Raw genomic sequence first — 12944 nt, 5'->3', positions numbered from 1 at the left:
GGGCCGCGGGATGGTGCAGAATCCGGGCGCAGGGCGTGGGAGCGCAAATCTTCGATGCCACATTGGTGTGCGGCGACGCATGCATGCACACCCCCATTGGATGGGCCGCGAGGGCTGGTGCGCTTTTTCCCTTCGCTAACCATGCGTATTGGCCTCCTAGAAAGCCGCATGCGCATTTGGGCCCGCGCTGGCTCCGGTGGATGCCACATGCAGCATGCATGCACGCATCCCATGCGACAGTAAGAGGCATGCGGCAGGTATTGGCCTGGATTAATGGTTCAGAAAATAAACATTGGAAAGCCATCAATTTATCTACAGAAAGTTGCAGCATCTCTCTAGGTAAGGTCTACACGTAAAACTGATAACTACATTGAGAATGATGAGGTCATGCAATCTATCACTTGTACACAAAATGTGTGCAAATATATGCATCAGCCTATGAAACGTGAATTTCCTAACCAGCAACCAATTATTAGAATCAAAACTTTCCAGTCCTCGAGGTTGCACTTTAGAGAGGACTTCACGCCTCACTTTTACGGATGATTGACAAATTAAGCTCCTTATGCCATGCATGCTTTCAGCTCCTAGAGTAGCTTCCTTTTCTGTCTTTGGCTGACTCTCCTTAGGCCTCCTTGTAGCACTTTCGAACTTGGTTATTCACCCTTTTCTTTTTCTAATAAAGCTCACAGTAGGAGATCCCCCTACTATATTTCCCGTAAAAAAATAACTTTCAGGTTGGCACCAACCACATAGAAAACCAAATCAGTACTCCTTGTAAGAAAGCTTTTCATATATGCTCTTGTTCCTCGATGCTGGCCAATATAGCATTTTCCCGGTCACGCTTGAATACATAGTACAATGGGGTGTAAAATATGAGGCATAAAGCAAAAGGAACAGCCATCATAATCAATAGACCTCTCGAGAGTGCATAAGCTCCATCCACCGATCCATTTGCTAGATCAACAGTCTTTGTATTATATCCATAGATCTTTTCAGAGACTATGCCGACAGCAGGTGCAGCCAATGAGCCAAATGATCCCTCCAATGCACGATCAAAGGCATAGATCATTGTGCGGTGCTTGGGAGCGACTACCTCTGCAAACATGGGATTATTTGCGCAACTAGCACACCAGCTTATTGTAATGCCCGTTAAGAATAATGTTATAGCATAGGCAGACCAGTAATCAACAGATTGGGGAATGACCGTGAGGAGGATCCATGAGAAAGGGATTCCCATGAAGGTGCTAAACTGAGCACACATGATGCGAGCAGAATCTGGATAATACATTGATAGGCGATCTGCTATAACACCACCTAGAAATGATCCAATGGCGCCTCCAATACCAAAAAAACTGTTTAGTGCTGCTGAGCTGCTGTTATTGAAACCTACGAGGGTTTAGGGCTGTAAATGTTGTACTGAAGATAGGGATACTTATTAGTTCAAGTATAAGAAAAAATTGTATTGTTTTCGTACCAATGAGTTCAAACCACATGGTAAAGAAAACTACAGCAGCCCATGGCAAAGATCCAACAATGCCTTGCAACACAATGATTTGAAACGTCCGCACTTTCATTACTGATCTCGCTGCTATCCATGACTCCATCCAGATAGTATGTGGAGGAAGGATACCATTGCTGACCAATTGTTATCTGCCATTTGCACAAGATCATACTGTTATGCTGATAAGCAGAATTCTAGTGATATACATCGTTTTGCTGGAGATAAATGTGCAGGGTTATGGTAATGCGATGTATATACATATAATCATCTACAATCATCTCGAATGACAAAAAAAAATCAATATGACAAATTAAATCTTCCACTAAGATAAAACTTTTCCTGCTGAGTAGTGCTACATATGCCTTCCTCACACAATTTCCTATCATTTATCATGTAGAGAAAAGGCAAGTAAAGACTTTTTCTAAAATTAGAAGAAACCATACCTCTTATTGTCCTCATCACCACCAAAATGGCTTGGAGTTGTTTTCCTTGGATCAACAGTGTAAAGATACACAAGAAATCCAATCAACAAGCTAACAAATGCAACTGATATAAATGCAAGTCGCCATCCTGGCAAACCATAATAGTCCCTTCCTGCCACAATTGTTGCAAAAACACTACCTCCTACCTAGTTTTTAGTTTAGGGTCGTCTTTAAATTAGACATGGGTGCGTCTGTTTCTTGAGGTTTTTCTATTTTCTGTTTGTTTGTGTGTGTTGGCGTGTTTTGGGAGTGTTTCGTGTTAGCTGGGATCTCTCCCCTTTTTCATCTTCTTAATATAATGATGCATAGCTCTCCTGCGTTTTTGGATAAAAAAAGAAACATGGGACCTTCTTTTGCTCATGGACAAGATATGATCAGTCCAAATGACATGAAAAATCTGCATTGGCCCTGGTAAGGTCCTGCTGATACACCCCAAATAATCAGCATGGTTCTTGGATTGCCACATGTATAGCTAGTTCTGGGTTATCTTTGTTGGTCTGATCTGATAGCTAGTTCAGCTAGTTATTTTTTATTGATTACCTGTAGTTCGGAGCATTGATGGATTTTTTTTACTAACATCCCAAATTTCTCTCAGAATGGTGTGTGATTATATGCAATAGGTATATGTGCTAGCGCTAATTTCATCGATTTCCATGCATATGTTTGATGAAAAAGTATGGTTCATTGTTTCAACCAAAATCTGCAACTGAACAAAATATGCTTAGTTTAACCAAAATGGTGGGATTTTTGTTTTGGTATCATCAAGGATAAAATGATTGTGTTTTTGGAACTAATCTTGTATGTGGTACAAGATTGGGTTCACGGAGACTGTACGGAGCTATAGAGTTTTGATTTTTTTTTGCCTTCTCTTCCATGATTTTTCATAAAAATACACATATGCTGCTGCAATTTTGGTGGAGGATCTATGATGGGTGGACGATCAAGGAAAAGCAAGCCATTGAGCTTAGAAATGGCTGCAAGCACACTAGCCTCAGATCCAGCGACTTGATGCAAAACTGCAGGGCTGTTCCCTGCAGGCAAGTTCTCCTTGGCATCTCATGGTGCGGCCTACCTCCTCTGGATCAGTAATAACCAGCTAGAACATTTTGAAATTATCTTAATACGCCGAGTCTATGGAATGATCTTTCTCTGATGCAGCTAGTGATTTAATTCCTGCTCCTAATTACCTTGGTGTTTTGCACGTCGGTTAAACCGGCGTGGTGCCCTCTGTGCACGTCGGTTTAATCGGTGCTCACAGGTCTGTTTGAGCTGTCTCTGGACAACTGCACCGGCGGTTAAGTTTGAATTATGTCGGATCAACCGGTGTTTTGTCTTCCTACTGCTGCCGGCTCTGTGATGTCGGTTTGACCGGTGTTCATATACCAAGCTGTTTTCTGCTGTCTCGTTGCTGTTCTTTCTCTAATCTATTCTCGTTTGTTCCTAGAGATTTGCTTTGGTGTTTAGCTCGTTCGTAGCTACATCAAGCATCCTTTAGAAAGAGAGGGCTTGGGTTTGAGATCGGGATCTTGGCCGAACTTCTGTTTGCGAGAATTTTTAATAGGCTCCCATTCACCCCCCCTCTGGTCGCTTTTTCGGTCCCTTAATTGGTATCAGAGCAAGGTTAAGGTTTTCATTACCCTAACCGATTCGAAAATCATTTGGCGACCATGGCAAGTCTTGGTAAAATCACTGTGTTTACCGGCGAGGACTATGCTTACTGGAAGGTTCGCATGCGGGCCTTCTTGCAGAGCTTGGGAGCCGAGGTTTGGGATATAACCAAGAACCAGGCTTACGAGGTGCTTGCCGTTCGGGTCACTCCTCTTCGAGTGACCGAGCACGAGACTAACGTCAAGGCTGTCAATGCCTTATTCGCTGGCATTTCTCGTGCGGAGTTCTCACGCGTCCAGGGTTTTCAGGAAGCCCACGAGATTTGGACATGCATTGAGAACTACCACGAGGGCACACCTCAGGTTAAGGCTAGACTTTTCGAGACTCACAGGTGTGAATATGAGAACTTCACACAGGGGCCGGGTGAGAGCATTGGCAACATGTTCAGTCGGTTTCAATCGATTGTGAACAAAGTCAGTGCTAACAGATCTGCTGATGCCCTTGACAACACAGAGCATGAGAAGGCTCTCAAGTTGCTCTACGCACTTGACCGCTCTGTGTGGGATCTAAAGGTGAACACGATCATCGAGTCTACAGGCTATGAGACTCTGACCGTGAATGAGCTCTTTAGCAAGCTCAAGGCCACTGAGGTGGATAACCAGACACGAGCCAAGCTCAATGGTGCCCCTCCATCCAAGAGCATCGCTCTTGTGACTGGCCCAGGTGGATCGAGCTCTAACGCTAACTCTGCTCTTGGCTTTTCTCTTGCCTCTTTGCCTTCTGTTACAGATGAGCAGTTGGAGACGCTGGGCGATGACGACTTGTGCCTCCTCATCAGCAAGTTCCAGTGTATCTACCACAACAAGCAGAGGAGAAAGAACCCCGGGTGCTACCACTGCGGCGATCCGAACCACTTCGTCGCCGACTGCCCCAAGAAGTCCGGCGGTGGCCGGAACAACAACTTCGACTACTACCGCCACCGCGACCACGACGAGGGAGTCTCCAACAAGGAGCGTTGGCTCCACAAGAACCACAGTCGTGACCGGGACAAGGGAGGGCGCTTCGACAAGGAGTCGCTCAAGAAGCACTTCCAGTACAAGGCCAAGAAGTGGGAGAAGGCTTTCTTGGCGCAGTTCAGTGACCTCGACCAGAGTTCCGACACCGACCGCTCTTCTTCACCGACCTCCGATGACGATGACAAGAAGAAGAAGAAGAAGAAGCGGGACAAGAAAGCCACCGGCTTCATCGGCCTTTGCTTGGCGGCCGGTCGGCGCAAGAGTTTCTGCACCATGGCGGGTGAGGCAAATGGTGCTCGTGCGTCTCCAGGTGGACATGCTACACCGACGCACGACGACTCTTCTCCTGGATCAGAGAGTGATTCAGAGGTAAACTCCACTATCGACCTGCTTGATACTGAGATTAGGGAGTTGTACGCCACTATTGACAATCAGAAAATGCTGCTTAAGGAAGCAGATAGAGAGCGTAAGAAGCTTAGGGCTGAGCTGGCTTGTGCTAGAGAGAAATCTGGTGAGGATGAGTGCGCTGGCTGCATATCTCACATGGATGATCTTGTTGCTCTCCGTGCCAAGCATGATGAGAACGTAGTGAACTTGGATGTTGCTAAGACTTCGCTTACTAACGTGTCTCACGAGCTAGCCAAGGCCAAGCATGAGCTTGAACTGGCCAAGGACACTCCTATCGTTAGTGATGTAATTGAATGTGATGAGTGCTCCATCTTTATGTCTGATCTAGCTTATTTGCAGTCTAAGTTTGCAACTGTTGTGTGTGAGCTAGAGGAACTTAGGTCTAGGCCTGTTCTGCTTTGTGCTTGCAAGGTTTGTCCCACGCTTAGGTCGGAGCTAGAAAAGAAGAACTCTTTGATTAAGTCTTTGGGAAAGACTAAGGTTGGGGAGTCTAGCCCACCTATTGATTGTCATGTTTGCCTTGGTCTGATTTCTAATCTAGATAATCATGCGGTAGAGAAAGCCAACTTGGAGAATGAGAACACATATCTTAGGGCCAATCTTAGTTGGGTTTCTAGTAGTGAGCCACAGTTGGGCATGATGATCAAGCAGTTTAAGCGTGGTGATGGGTTTGGGGTCGGTTACACCTACACGAAGTCAGACTTTGACAAGCTGTATGGTAAGATCGGTAAGGTTGCTGGAGTTCCTAGTACTCTAAACACTGCTAGTACGAGCACGCAGCCTTCGCTTGTCGACCCCGTGGATGGTGTGCTGAAAGAACCACAAAAAGCACCTCCACAGAATCAGGTTTGGGTTCCAAAGCCCAATGAGCTGAGGAATCCCCTCGATATGCTCCCTGTTGCCATAGCCCAGGTTGCCCAGAAGAAGGGGGCTGCTCCTGTCCGTCCAAAGGCGGGGCCTCCACCTCCCAAGAGAGAGGTGAGGCACCACTGCGAGTACTGTCACAGAGACGGTCACCTGGAGGAGTTTTGATTCAGGAGGAAGCGGGATGTGAGGCGCGAGCAGGAGAGACGTAACTCAGACATGTACACTACTCGAGTGCATGGTCCTCTTCGGTGTGGTGGTAGACAAGATGCTAGGGCGCGCCATGTAGGTGGAGGGCAGGGAAACGATGGTGCTTACCATACTCCAGCGGGTGGTCGCTTTGCCGGTCGTGCTCCAGGTCGTCCTCAGTACGGCTATGGACCACGGGACCGAGGCTTTGGAGGAGGTTACGAGACACCACGCTTTCCTCGCGGTGGTTGTCGTCAGCCTCGTGGTAGACGGGACGGGGGATATGCTTTGCCTGATCTTGCTAACCCTTCTGTAGAGCAAATGACTCGACACTGGTTTGCTTCACACTTTGCTAACCCCAGTGTTGAGACATTTGCTCACCCTTTGTCTCGCTACTGATGTGCAGGTTGGAGGCTTGGAGAACAGATGGATCATGGACTCCGGTTGTTCGCGCCATATGACCGGGAATGACAAATGGTTCTCCAGCCTCACCCCGATGCGCTCAAAGGAGTACATTTTGTTCGGGGATAATGGAAAAGAAAAGGTTCGTGGAATTGGCGCTGTTCATGTTTCCGATCGCTTTACCCTGAGAGAAGTTGCTTTGGTTTCAAACCTTGGGTTCAATTTGCTCTCTGTTTCACAACTTCTTGATGAGGGGTTTGAAGTTCGCTTCAAGGAGGGTTGTTCTCGTGTTTTATATTCCAGAGGAGATTTGGTTTGCCGGATTTTACCTCGCGATCGGATTTTCTTGGTTGACTTCTCTGGAACTTCTCTTGGTCCTCCTTGTTGCTTGTTGGCTGGTCCTTCTTCTGACTTGTGGAAGTGGTATAGGAGACTTGGACATCTGAGCTTTGACTTGTTGTCGAGACTTAGCTCACTTGGCCTAATCCGAGGATTGCCCAAATTGAAGTTTGAGAAGGATCTTGTTTGCCATCCGTGTCGCCACGGGAAGATGGTTGTCACCTCTCATCCGCTTGTTAATCAAGTGATTACCACTCACACTGGAGAGTTGCTACATATGGACACAGTTGGTCCTTCTAGGGTGATGTCGGTTGGTGGAAAGTGGTACGTTCTTGTGATCGTGGATGACTTTTCTCGTTATTCTTGGGTCTTTTTCATGAGAACCAAGGATGAGACTTTCAAGTTTGTTCGAGACTTGATCTTGAGGTTGAAAAATGAGCTACCCCATGCCATGAGAGCGATTCGCAGTGATAATGGCACAAAATTCAAAAATGCTCGTTTTGACACCTTCTGCAGTGATCAAGGTCTTGAACACCAGTATTCTTCCCCCTACACTCCACAATAGAATGGGGTTGACTCCAATTGGGTCAATGCCATGTATGAGATACTCGAAAATTTTGAAAGGAATCAGGTTTGGGTTTTGGTTGAGCCTCCGCCTGCTTGTAACCCCATTGGAACCAAGTGGGTTTTCAAGAACAAGCAAGGTGAAGATTGGTTGGTAGTGTGGAACAAGGCTCGACTTGTAGCCCAGGGATTTTGTCAAAAGGAAGGGATAGATTATGAGGAAACTTTTGTCCCGGTAGCACGCTTAGAAAAGATTCGAATTTTTCTTGCTTTTGCTGCTTCCAAGGGTTTTAAAGTTTTCTAAATAGATGTGAAATCTGCCTTCTTAAATGGTTTTATTGAAGAGGAAGTTTATGTGAAACAACCCCCTGGTTTTGAAAATGCCAAATTTCCAAACCGAGTTTACAAACCTCAGAAAACTCTTTATTGTTTGAAACAGGCGCCTAGAGCTTGGTACGATAGGTTTAAAATTTTTTTGCTTACTCAAGGTTTTAAAATGGGATGTGTTGATAAAACCTTGTTCCTCATGCGCTTTGGCTCTGACTTTTTGTTGGTTCAGATTTACGTGGATGATATCATCTTTGGTGGCTCTTCTCACGCTCTTGTTTTCAAGTTTTCTGAGCAGATGTCCAGGGAGTTCGAGATGAGCATGATGGGTGAGCTGCAGTTCTTGCTTGGGCTGCAGATCAAGCAAACTCATCAGGGCACGTTCGTCCATCAAGCCAAGTACACCAAGGACTTGCTGCGGAAGTTCGACATGAGTGACTTGTCTCCTCAGCCGACTCTAATTAGCACATCGACAGCGCTTTATGCGGACATGGACGGCGAGGCGGTGGACCAGAAGGAGTACAAGAGCATGATTGGCTCCCTTCTGTACCTGACGGCAACCCGGCCGGACATTCAGTTCGGGGTCGGCCTCTGTGCGCGGTATCAGGCTTCACCGCGCACCTCCCACAAGCAAGTGGTGAAACGCATCTTCAGGTACCTCAAGTTCAGTCCTAAGTTCGGTCTTTGGTATTCTGCGGATTCATCTCTTGTTTTGGTTGGTTTTTCGGATGCCGATTTTGGCGGGTGTCGGCTGGATCGCAAGTCGACTTCCATCACTTGTCACTTTCTCGGAACATCTTAGGTTTCGTGGTCCTCTCGCAAGCAAGCTAGTGTAGCGCTCTCTTCCACAGAAACCAAATACGTTGCCGCTGCTAGCTGCTACTCTCAGATTCTTTGGATGAAACAAACTTTGCAGGATTATGGGTTGAGCTTTGGTAGGGTTCCCATCTTTGTAGACAATATGTCTTCCATTTGCATTGCAAAGAACCCAGTGCTCCACTCCAGAACCAAACACATAGACATCAGGTTCCACTTCCTGCGAGATAACTATGAGAGAGGTCACATAGACATGATCCATGTACCATCCGAGAGGCAAACCGCAGATATCCTTACCAAACCACTTGAGCTTGAGACTTTTGCTCGCTTGCGAGGGGAGCTTGGGGTTTGTTACCCCTTTTAGTTGCTAGTTTTTCTTTGGTTAGCTTTGTAGGTCTTGGTTCCTTGTTCTCTTCGTTTTTCTAGGTTTGGTAGCTGCATTTTGCACTTGCATTGTACATTTCAGCATTTTTTCATTGCCTCACTTGCACTAGCATTCTTGTATACATTGCTATGATCTACTGGTGCTTGCTAGTGTGAGTTTATAAACGTGATCATGTTCAGCTTGCTCTTCTGTGTATATTACATCCTCTGAGTATAGCTGCTTTTGTTTTGAAAATCTGAAAACATGGTCACCCTGTCTTGGCTACTAGCATGTTAGGGCGTGTTGATATGCTTTGCTATCTTATTCATGCTAGGGTAGCTTCTTGATACTTAACTTGTTGCAATTCATCCTGGTTCAGCAATTCATATTTGACATGATCTAAAATTGATAAAATTGCTTGAATTGTGCTTGAAATGGAATGGAAAGATCCAGGTGGGATTGCTTGTCGCACTGACCGAGCTTTCGGGATGGCTCACTTTGCACTTGTGGGAACCCAGGCAAGGCTGTGCATGACTAAAACGAGTGTCTTAAGCTTCTGATTGCCTTTGGCATAGGCTTGGCCTCGTTGCTAAGTAAAGCATGACAAGCTTTCAACCCCTGACATTAATAATTGCTTGATATAATTTGATTGCAAAATGGGTGTTTGCAACATGTTTTGGCTGTTTTTGGCTAACCTGTATGAGTTTGATTAGCACTGATTTCCATTCCCTATTTGTTAGTGCTAGATCATGGGTGATACTTTTATTTCTGCTAAACTGAACTTGCTAAGCTCTAGACATGATTTGATATACCCTGTTGAGCTAGATGCAGGTCTTGTTTATGGATGCACACATGCTTGTGACTAGGTATTGCTCATATCCTTGTATCCCTGAATGCTTTCACTTACACCTCCTGCATTGCATTCATTGCATAGCATATTTTCCGGGGGAGTTTTAGGTCTGTTTAGCCTTGATGTGTGCATGTGCCAACAAGGGGGAGAAGTTTAGTGATCGAACAAGGGGGTGAACTGTTTGATTTTTGAGAGTTTCAAAAACTTGTTGTGCACAGGGCTTTGAGAGTGCATACATGTGGTGAGAGTTACACTGGTAAGGGGGAAATGCATTCCAGTGGGAGTTTCTGTTTTGTTTAGCTCTTGGTTTTCTCTTTGCTTCTGGCATGACTGTGTCGAGCCCTGCCTCTGTCTTTGAGGAGTCATGTTTGTGTTTGATCGATTGCGTCGAGCCGTTGCCCTTGTCTTAAGGAATCGATCTTTGCTTGGTCAAGTGACTTGTTCTTGATTCTTTCGAGTTTTTGTCACTTTTTCAAGTTCTTCATCTTCTTTGTTCTTCTCGGTTTTTGCTTCTATCTTAGTTTGTTTTTGGTTCGATTGTGGTGTGTTGACAATGCACTCATCAAGGGGGAGATTGAGGAATGTGGAGTACTCACTCCTGGTTGTGATGAGTGAATTGTCAACCGTGCGGTGTGATCGTGTGCTTGGTCTTTGGTTGCAGGTACACGGGCGTCGAGTGTCGACGGAGAGCTGCCGTGGAGGTGCTGTGGCCGATGAACCGTGTGGTGGACGGCGGTGAAGGGCAGCCGGGACTGGAGCTCGGGTCGGGCGGCAGCTGTGGCGTCCACTCCTGGATCGAGGGCGCAAGCGCCGACGGAAGGCGAGTTTCTTGGTTTGCGCCACAAAACCAAGTCATGGAGGCACGGGCGTCGGTTTCGGGACTGGCGGAGGAATGGGCGTTGACGGCGTCTAGGGCCTCGCTGCGGGCGAGGAGGTGACAGGCGTCGGGCGGCATCTAGGGCCGTCAGGAGGCCGAGGCGGGAACGGCGTCCAGGGCCACGGCGTGGAGGCGGGAATCTTCCCGCGCGTGGAGTTTTGGCGGTTTTCTCAAAAACCCGGCCACCTACCCAGGTTTCGCGGACCCTCCAAAACCGCGGACCAGATCTTCATCTACGTGGCGGCATCGCGGAGAAGATTTCGATTCGAAGAAAGAACCTCGACCGTCGGATGAGATCATGTAGATATTTCCGATTTAGCCCCTACGGGCGTTTTAGTCTCTAGTTTAAGTCTAAGGGTATTTTGGACCCCTGTGTGGGCACCATAAATACCCCCTCACCCCCTCTCCTCTCTCTCTCTCCTTTTTTGGCCTGGCGCCCAGAGAGCAGCGCATCCGTCTCCTGTGCGCTTCCTCCCCCCTCCTTTGTTCTTCCTCCCTCTCTTCTCTAGGGTAGGATTTGAACCATGGATTATTGAGACCTTGTATTGAATTTGACTGGGAAAGGAGGCCCTATCCTCCTTATGCCCTCCGGGGTTTCGATCTTGTGTCAAATTCATGAGTCGTTTTCCTCTCGTGTGATGACTTTCGTTTTTGGTTTGACGAGTTTTGGTGCACGAGATTTTGATGGCTTTCCGAGCTCTTTGTGATGGATTCAAACCGCTTTTATTAGTACAAGATCACTAGGATTCACGAGCTCCCTCGATTTGACGTTCTTGTTTTTTTTTGAAAACCCCGTTCTTGCTCAAGATATCAGCGATTCCTCCCATCTCATGGAGTGATTCATCAATTACTTTCGTGGACATGTTCACAAGGTCTTTGTGATCGTGCCTATAAATTTTCAGCTCATTTGGACTTGATTTGATAATCCAATCGTCAAGTTTTTCAAAAGATCACGTAAGAGCTAGTAAACCAAATCCTGCTCCACGTGTGCCATCTTCGTAACTATCAGCGATGAAGGACTGGACAGCTGGTAGTACAATGGCAAGTCCAAAACCATTGATAGCTCTCCAGAATGCAATCTGCCCAAAATGCAGGCTGACACCAACAGCCCCCGTTGATAAAGCCCAGAAAATGGTTCCTATTGCGAGAACGGCAGGGCGATAAGGACACCTGCCAAGGGAGATGCTATGGACTTTAGAAAGTTCATCATAAATGTAAGGTACCCCAGATCAGTAGGACCAGCACCAAAAGCAGCACTGACTTCCTTGTAAACAGCTGGGAGAAGATTCTCATCAGCCCGTTCCAATACGGACACTAAGTTGATTAGGATAAGGGAAATAGAGAAACCAAACATCTTCTTTATCTGAAACAAAGGATAAGTTATTATAGCACGACTGAAAAAAAAAACTTGTGTGTGTAATTCAGGCGGATTACAGTTCTAATTGGCAATAATATCCTGAATCAACGTGATGTTCATGGTACAGAGTCCAAAGTCTCGGTGACATTCCCCTCCCACGTATGACGTATCTGAATCGGAGCCAGGTCCCCCACCTAAGAGTTAGATTGTCGTGCTCTTGCTCTGACTTGTCCTTTGTAAGCATAAAAAACTTTTTTTCAAAAAAACAACGTGGTTTTTGAACCACAAGGGCAACGTGAGCAAGAATATTCCCTGATTACATGGTAAACCAGAAGCATTAATCAAACAATCTATTTTGTTTTTGACCAGATAAAAAATCTGATTCATTCGAGACTGCAAGATGGAGAGCAGGTGGCAATCCAATTCGATCAGGTAGCATCTAACCACCAACCCAAGAGTCCCATTTGCCCTAAATGTATGATGAACTTGACGCCAATTGAAACCATTGCTTTGGACCCCAAGCAAACAAGGTGGAAGCAGAGCAATTTTCTTGGCAAGAACTTGCTGGGAACACGGGCGAATGCGCGCAAGAGGCTAGAGAGATCGTCTCTGGAAGAAAGAATCAACAACGCACCTCATGTTGCAGACGGAACAGAAGTGCCTCTGCTCCGAAGAGCAAAGCAGGGATCTCGGGAGGGGGAGCAGAAAATCCCCAATAACCGCTGCCATGCCCGGGTTCTTCGCTTGTTTTTCGTCTCCCCCGGGTGTGTCGCCGGTCGAATTGCACGGTCGGGGGAAGGGGGCACGTCGGTAACGCTTATGCATGCCAAATTTGGCGCACGCACACCCTCCCCCCTCCACTTGTGCCTGCTGCCTGCTTGATGTGAATGTGAGGAGAGAGTAGTCTGGGGCCACAGTTGCTTGCACATGTGTGTGCTTACGGTGGTGGAGACGTTTGATGCTGTGTTGCATATGTCTGT

At 46.6% G+C, this 12944-nt stretch overlaps 1 pseudogene; it reads right to left on the bottom strand.

The window, feature by feature from the left end:
• Positions 1-787: 787 nt before the first annotated feature.
• Positions 788-12693, bottom strand: LOC120702085 (annotated as a pseudogene).
• Positions 12694-12944: the final 251 nt, after the last annotated feature.

Source organism: Panicum virgatum, chromosome 4K (assembly GCF_016808335.1).
Source record: "Panicum virgatum strain AP13 chromosome 4K, P.virgatum_v5, whole genome shotgun sequence".
Classification (NCBI taxonomy): domain Eukaryota; kingdom Viridiplantae; phylum Streptophyta; class Magnoliopsida; order Poales; family Poaceae; genus Panicum; species Panicum virgatum.
This window is presented reverse-complemented; position numbering and strand designations above follow the sequence as displayed.